The following is a 7,497-nucleotide window of genomic DNA, read 5'->3' on the forward strand; positions in this document are numbered from 1 at the left end:
CGAGCGTGACCTGGTTGCGCGCGCCCCTGTCTGTGCACTCGCCCGTGTTGGCGCCCAGGGCACCCTCGCCTGCTTCAGGGAACGCGTCACGCGGAGCAGACCCGCAGCGGCTGCGGGGGTGGGGCGCGCGCGTGTGCCTGTGTGTGCGCGCGCCCGCGTGTGTGTGCGCGCGCGCGTGTGTGCGTGCGTGTGTGTGCGCGTGATCTCCGGGACGACCCCACAGGTATTCCGGCGGCGCGTGTGCAGAGCTTGGTTTGTAATGCGCACGGAGAGGCACTTCCTGGTTTGTGGGCCGTCGCCTGTTGAATGCCAAGCATGGAATCTCGCGGCCGAAGTAGGCGACCCGGAGGACTCTTAAGTGATCAAAGCGGGTGTCTGCCTGCCCCTGAGGACAGCAAACAGAAGCCGGCGGGGAAGCCCTTCATCCGCCAGAGCAAGTCTCTGGGTTTGGGTTTTTGTTGGGAATGCATTAAAAAAAAAATTATTCTGACGCTTGTCGAAGTGGAAAGGAAGACTTTATTTGTGGTTATTGAGCTAGAGATCAAGCCCATGGAAATAGGGAAGGGATACTGCACTCCACTGGGTGCAGTGAAAGGGGTGGGGGTTGCAGCCCAGAACAGCGAGGGGGTCCGCGGTGGGGATTTGCTAAGAGGAGAGGGCAGGGGTTCCTGCCAGACTTCAGTGCCTGTGGGAAAGATCTCTGAGCAGGTTTTTGCGGCCATCTGATGAGTAAAATACAGAACGACAAACACGTCTTTGAAGCGAGCTGTGGCAGACGGCCTGAGACCAGAGAAAGTCTGATCGATGGATGGAGAACGTTACTGACCGTGGGAGACAGGAGGCGTGGGAATGTTTTGTCTTCACGACCAGCTCTTCCGGCGTGTAGAGTCCACGCTTTAGAGCCGGGCTGACGTCTTCGCTCCTTGATTGACATTCCCATCTCATCTTCCGAGGACATGGTGGATTGAGATGGAAAGTGAGGGGGTGTCAGGAAGGATAGAGGGGTGTTTTTGGCAACTCACCTTCTCACAGAAAGTATTCAGGCGGGCTGTGAGGGCACCGCAGAGGGATGTCATGGTGGGGTCATAGTCTCAGAGCCCTGATGTTCTCACGAAGCTTTGCTTAGCTTTCCCTCGGGAAGCGTCCAGACAATGGCAACCCGCCTGAGCCCTTGGCTTTGAACCCACAGCCCCACGACCTCGGTTATGGCCGCGGGGGCCACCTTTGCATACGTCCGTCATTGCCAACGAGACCTACTAATGAGGACCGGGCGCTGGAGCGGGCACTGTGCTCTGCAGACACCCGTGGGCCGATCAGACGCTGCCCCGGCCTCCCCTCGGCCCTGCCAACTGGGGTGCCGTTCTCGGTGAGCTCCATTCTCGGTCTGGGGGCGGGGTGGGGGATGGCGGCACTGAAGCTATCCGTCAGGCTGCACGTGGCTTTGGCATCCAGTGGGATGGATTTCTGCTGGTGGGTGGTTAACACAGGAGCAGAACACATAAGGATTGTGCTGGACACACAATCTTTAATGGTGCTAAAGGTCTGACTCCTTCTTTCCTCCCCTTGAGTTACTGCAGTAGACAAGCCACAGGAGTTTTAAAAAGGCCACGTCCCACGGACTAGTCGTAGCGAACAGGAGTATCCTCTGGTGGGCATCCATTTCTGACTTTAGGCAGAGGCTCCATGCCCACGGCTCAGCCCAGCTCCTGGCCCCCTACTCCCCGTTGCTCGGGCTGTGGGGGACTGAATTACTGGTCCTGAGCCCTCGCGTCCCGCGGTGGTGCCCCGCTGTGAGCGCGGGCCGTGCCCAGGGCCCACGTGTGCCGCGTGCTTCAATGCCCCTTCGCTCCGCCGGGCCATGGACGTGCTTCGGCCCATGGAATGTGGGCAGAAGTGACTCCGCTTGAGCACAGATCATAAAAGGTCTCACACGTTTCCATCTGCTCCTGTGGGAGCCACGACGAAAACGTGCCCATGGAGTCACTGCGCCCTGGCCTGGGCTGCAGAGCGAGACGTGGGCTATGCAGCCATCCGTGAAATGAGAAGAGATCGTTGTTGTTTTAAGCTGCTGAGTTCCAGCGTGGCTGGTTATGTGGTGTTTTTTATGGCGACAGCTAATTGAGACGGTGACAACAGGCAGCCTTGGACTGTAGGCTCCCGACACTGGCCCCCCCGGTGGTGCGCTGAAGCATGGGAAAGAATCGCTGTTTCGTGGTGAACATCCTCAGACATGGGACAGAGCAACCCTAGACCGGGGCAGGGGAGGAGGGAGGACCAATGGGAGGTGACATGCCACTGCTGGCGGTATCTTGCTCTTCCCGAGGATGCCGGCACTTCAGAAGAAGATGAAGACGTGACTTCAACTATGGATATTTCCCAGTAAAGCCTCAAGATATTCCTGGGAGATCTTGATAAAATGTTAAGAGAAACCCCCTTCTGGACAGTTCTTGGAAGGACCTAGAAGGTTCCTGGAGAGGAGGCGCATGGTGAGAGCACCTCAGAGGGTTAAGGGTCCCCTAGAAGTGACCTTGTTTATCCAGAAAAAGAGGAAAGATAGTTCTAATATCAGGTGTAGCACTAGCTACAGGAACAAACAGACCCCCCCAAAAGCATAAAAGCTCTAACGGTTGAAATTTATTCTTCACTCACGTAACAGTCCTTTGTGGGCGTTCCTGGTCCACGGGAGACTCTCCTCCACGCTGTGATTTGGGGACCCAGGTTCCTTCCATCTTGTGGCTCTGCCACAGTCTCCGGCCTGTGGTTTTCTTCATTCGCCAGAGTGAAGGGGAAAGAGACGATGTTGAGGGCACACCCTCTTCACGCCCTCAAGTAACACATCTCTTTTGCTTGCGTGCCACGGGTCAGGGGAAGTCACACGGTGACATTTGCATGAGAAGGGGCAGGGGGGCATAGCGAGACTGTGCCCTTCCCAGTGACAGCTCCATGCACTGGCAGGGGGAGCCTGCGTCTTTGTCTCTGACACAGGATGCTTCTCCTTGCCACACTTTGATAGTGCCATGTGTTTCAGGCACACGCGACGTGACAAGTTAGGAGGCGAGGGGGTACACGCGAAGTCGGACCTTCAGACATGTGAATGATCAGTGTATGATGCGGACTCTGAATGTGAACACTTATTTTGAGGTGAGCGCCGTGTACGGTCACGCTGGGGAACCCGCGCGAGCACTGGTTTGCCTCACCTAGCAACCAGATCCAGCTGTTTGAGATCCCACGGGGATGGTGGCTTGGCTGGCGGAGGTCCCCCATAGGAGGACGGCGGGGCCTGAGGCTGTTCCCCAGAGACTAGAGCCGTGTTCCCAGTTCTGTCAACAAGTGTGTAAGAGACTACCGGAGCGAAAGGAAGATGGAAAAATGAGGAACGAACAAACAAAACGTCGCCTGGAGCAGGGGGAGCCCTCGGCTGTGTCCCTCATCCGCCCTGCAGGGCCGCCCTCCATAGTGACATCAGTGGCCCAAACTCACATGGGCTTCACCCCCTCAGACCGCTTTCGCCCCCGTGGTCTCATCGGAGCCGGCAAACCCTGCGGAACTGGCAGGGCGCGTGTCGTTCTCGCTGCCTCGCACGTGAGCCGGCTGAGGCTCAGGTGGGCGAAGGGCGTCTTCCACCGCAGCAGCAGGTGCGGCGAGGCGTCCGGTCTGGAGCGCAGCCTCACGCACGCACCCCGCTGCTGGGCACCTGCGGCCCCCTGCTGCCCGCGTGCAGCCCCTGCTCCCCGCACCAGCCCAGGGACCAGGCGCCTTTCTCTCTGGAGCGCCCAGCTGTTCTCTCTACCTCCTCCTCCCGCCACCCCGACTCCTTAAAGAGCATGTTTGAGGAAGGTGTTATCGAAACTGGAAGAAAGGTGGCAGCACAACTCGTCGGCCACCTGCCTCGCAGAGAGAGGGCGGCCGACGGCTGAGGGCGCCCTCTGCTGGCCGTTCCGGGTAAGGCAGGGGCTCCGAACAAAGGCCGGGTGACCCAGGGAAAGGCCATGTCCCTAAATTACTCCCGGAAACCGATACTCTGGTGGAATGGCAGTAATAGGCCAGGAAGCAAGCTCCGAAAGAATTCGTCTTCCCTACTTGGTATTTGTGGCATCACCAGGGATGAGGCCTCCTCCAGCCTTCCTCAAAAATAAAATACTGTGAGAAATTCGGAAATTCACAGTATCATTAGAAATAACGAGAATCGTATTTGTAAAACTATATATTATTCGTATCACAACGAGCCTGGGCTTCGGAATCAGACATTTCGAGAATCTAATCCCAACTCTTGTGTCGATCACTGTTTTGACTTTGGGGAAATTACCCCTCACCTGTCGAGCCTCACCTCCTCCTCCTCCCAATTTGCCAAGCGCCTCCCACCCTGGACGCTTGGTGGATAAATGGAAAAGGAAGAAAGGAAGGAGAGAAAGACGGAGTGAGCGTTAGAAATGCTCGCCAGCAGACCGCCTTAATGGAGCGCCATATTCAATGACGGCATTTTTCACATGCTTTTATTTAGCTCTTCCATTCTGGAATTTTGCTGCTTTTGTCTTTTTGGACACATATCAGTTGTGGGAACTTGGCGAACTTGTCCTCGAAGGAGATGCCTGCTCAGTTCCGTAGCTCCCAAGAGACAAGGAATCTCTGCAGAAGAGGGAACTCTCCATCCCTGAGCCAAACGAAGCTGAGACCAGAACCTTTCTTTAACCTCAGGGCAGAGCTGGGCCACTGGGGAGGCCTCCTGGGATGCAGGCAGTTTGACACAAAGCTGGCTGTTAAGTCACAAGCTAGACGTGAGGGGAGGCCCTCGGCCCGTCCTTCGACGGCCTGGAGGTGCACAAAAGGGATCAAAGGCCAGTGGATCCGAAGGGAGAAAGTAGCACGAGGGAGCCCGAAGCGTGTTTCGGGAGGAGGCTTGAGAAGGGCTTGGTAAAGTTATGTTTATGATTCATGGAGACGTCAGAACGTTTTGTGTCTTTAAGCTGATGAAAGACACTTATCGTTAAGTAATGGAACTAGCCGAGCGATGATATCGCTCCCCTGCGATCATTATTACATCCCTTAGAATGACCAGATTCACAACGAGACAAGCTCAGTAAGGCTTCGTACCGGCAGACTCCGCCCCCCTAGTCCGGGACAGGACTCGCCCCGGGACGAGGCCTCCTCCAGCCTCGCTCAGGTGCCTGCCCGTGTGGTCTTGTGTCGATCTCGCCACTCTACACCTAAGACCTGGTGCGCTTGCGTGTGTGACTTGGGGACCTGCACACCACATGTGTGGCCCTGGTTTACCCTCTACTCTCTCTCATGAATGGCTCTATCCGTAATGGTTAGGTATCTGCCTCAGTTTACCGACTAACACGTAATTTGCCTGCTGCTAGCAATGGACTCTGTGTTTGACTTTGGCCCACCCCGTCGGAGACTCGAACATCCTGCTGAGCTCTGGCCAGACCGCGTCTCTGGGAGTCACCCAGCTCCATGAGCCAGTTGGTGGCCAAGATTATTTTTAAAATAAACGGACTCCTACTTCAAATCCCAGGGCTGCCACTCACAGCACAGTGTGACTCGGAATTTCACCTGACACTGGAATTCAGCTTGTCGAAGGGGCGGTCCCCACCTGGGGGCATTTTTCTTGTCCCCAGGCATCCGCTCGATTGGGCTCCCTTTCTCGCTCCTCACTAGACCATGCTGCCAAAGTTTCGGCACGTTTCGAAGCTGAGCCTCAGAAGTTGAGACTACACTGAACATGAAGGAGACTGGCCTAGTCCCCAGACCCCTGCGGGTCCTCGAACCCCTTTCAGAGAGGCCGCCGGGGGGGGGGATTTTCATAATTATATCCATTTAGTTGCCCTTTTCATTGTGGTGACAATTGCACGGATGACCCCAGCGCCATGGTGGGTAAAACGGCTGGTACCCCGAGCAAACCGGAACGGTGGCACCACCTCGTGCCATCCTTCACCGCTTAATGGTGCCCTCGCTGCCTCCTGAAATACGGTGGCCGACTCTGGGACAGAGAGCTTGCGTGGTCGCCTTAGCTGCGAGCCGAACTCGGGGCTCCGCTCACGGAACACCCGTTTTATTTGAAAGAATGACCGACACGTGAAGTGCGGTCGTTTTGACTTGGGCGTGTGTCGGACGTTTTCTGAAAAATGGACGAAGTGAGCCTATCGTTTCGAGGAACATCTCAGTTTTAATTTCTAGTATGGTAATATCAGTAGATGTGACTCACATAAAGAATGCTTTTGGAGACCACAATGATTTTAAGAGTATAAAGGGCATTATTTAAAAGAAGGAAGAAAGATTGCCACTTACTAGATGGCTAAAGGTTTAGATTTTTCACGTCGTTTTTCTTTATGCAGCTGAAGGATAATGTGTTTTGTAAAAAGTATTACTCATTAGGGATAGCCTGTTAAGAATGAGAGAGGAGAGAGAGAGAGGAGAGAGAGAGAGAGAGAGAGAGAGAGAGAGAGAGAGAGAGAGAGAGAGAGAGAGAGAGCGCGCGAGCGCAGCGCGCGCAAGCCATACTTAGTCTCCAAGTAAAGCCCATGATATTCCAGGGTCCCTCAATTCTGAATAATTATTATACAAATAAAATCACAAATTTATCTGCCCTAAATTGTAAGCTTCTTGAGTGCTGAGGCCGTGCATGTCTTATCTTTGAACCCCAGGGCCAAGGACAGTGGAATACTGTAGGCCCATATCATAAATATTGAAAGAATTCAGTGCTTTAAACATACTCGAGCATTTCCTGATCTTTTCATACCAGCTTTTCTAAAATTACAAAAACCTAGAAACAGAGCCACTGAGATTTTACTGACATTAATTACATTCGGTGGGTTCAGCTGAAATTTATTTTTAGCTTATTTTTGAAAAGGCCCAGGAGCTAATGATCTCTAATATTTATCTCTAGATTGAAGCCCTACCTTTGTGGTCAGCGGACCTCGTGGTAGGAAGAACTTCTGTCTGCTTGTGAAATCCGTTTTCTCCTGACGACTTCTTTGGCCGCTACCCCTTAGCTATTAAATAGAATGTGACTCAGTCAGAGGCCACACCGTCTGTGCAGAGCTCCTGGGATTATGGGCATATACATTTATAGACAGAGGATTTACCTCTGCAGGAGACAGAAAAATGACAAGGACACGGCTAGCTTAGCCTTGCAGCGGGAAAATGTAAACAGTTGTCAGCAGTGAAAAGAAATATTCTTGTCGCATTATACAAACACCTGAATCACTGGGTTATGCTGAAGCCGTTGCACGTCCCTCCCTACCTGCTGGAGAGTACGCAGTATTCAGTGACTATGCGTGGCCATGGCTGAGAGAGCACTTTAAAAAGTATGCCCCAAACGTGGCTTTCGTCAGTGGGGTTCGCCTTCCTTCCGGCTCTTCGGTGATAGCGATCCTGCTTCTCATAAAACCCCTTTGGGGTTGGTTTTTTTTCGTTCACCAAGTAGATGTCTACAGAGCACCTGCTGTGTGGTCTGTGTCTTCTATGGGACAGCGGAGAACGGACTGGCAAGGC

Source organism: Pteropus alecto, unplaced genomic scaffold (assembly GCF_000325575.1).
Source record: "Pteropus alecto unplaced genomic scaffold, ASM32557v1 scaffold101, whole genome shotgun sequence".
Classification (NCBI taxonomy): domain Eukaryota; kingdom Metazoa; phylum Chordata; class Mammalia; order Chiroptera; family Pteropodidae; genus Pteropus; species Pteropus alecto.